General features: G+C 48.2%; 1 pseudogene; it reads left to right on the top strand.

The window, feature by feature from the left end:
- Window positions 1-282: 282 nt before the first annotated feature.
- LOC147098424 (histone H2A type 2-C-like) lies at window positions 283-683 on the top strand (annotated as a pseudogene).
- Window positions 684-965: the final 282 nt, after the last annotated feature.

The raw sequence follows: 965 nt of genomic DNA on the forward strand, positions 1-965 counted from the left end.
ACAAAAGGAAGAAAAAAAATGTTCGGAATTCTTTGGCTAATGGTGAATTTATTAACTTAATTCGCTCGTTTAGGAAAATATTGGCGGGCTTTTTGAAATTAAAAAATCGTTGGCGGTCTGACTGTTGAGAACAGTTATTTGCAGTCACTTTTCATTGGCGGGAAAAACAGACCGTGATTGGTCACCGGAAAGCATCAATAAAATTCACCACAGAGCGACCAATCACAAGGGCAGATGTGGGAGGAGATTTTCAATCTTTTTCTGAACCTGCCGATTATGGAAATGTCTGGACGAGGAAAAACCAGCGGTAAAGCTCGGGCCAAGGCCAAGTCTCGCTCATCCCGGGCCGGACTGCAGTTCCCTGTGGGCCGTGTTCACAGGCTCCTGTGAAAGGGCAACTATGCTGAGCGTGTGGGTGCCGGAGCCCCGGTCTACATGGCTGCTGTGCTCGAGTATCTGACCGCTGAAATCCTGGAGCTGGCCGGCAACGCGGCCTGCGACAACAAGAAGACCCGCATCATCCCCAGACACCTGCAGCTGGCCGTCCTCAACGACGAGGAGCTCAACAAGCTGCTGGGAAAGGTGACCATCGCTCAGGGCGGGGTGCTGCCTAATATCCAGGCGGTGCTGCTGCCCAAGAAATCCAGCACTGCCAGCTCCAAGAGCAAGTAAACCGCACAAGATTCAATCTAATAACCCAAAGGCTCTTTTCAGAGCCACCCACATTATCTTTGAAAGGGCTGGTTACTGTTCTGTTCCATGGGTCACAATTATCTCCGATGTACGATAACATGTTAAATCTTAAAATCTACTTTGAAATTCACAGATTTGCCCATTAAGTCATCTATCCCCCACTCACCTGATAATCAATCGCTGCCACACAGATACAGAGTAACAGATACAATTGGTATCCTGTATTAAGGAATATTCCCTCACTCCCAAGCAGTACTAGTGAGTGAGTGGTA

This window comes from Somniosus microcephalus, chromosome 29, assembly GCF_052327205.1.
Source record: "Somniosus microcephalus isolate GS21.2 chromosome 29, FLI_Smic_1.0, whole genome shotgun sequence".
Classification (NCBI taxonomy): domain Eukaryota; kingdom Metazoa; phylum Chordata; class Chondrichthyes; order Squaliformes; family Somniosidae; genus Somniosus; species Somniosus microcephalus.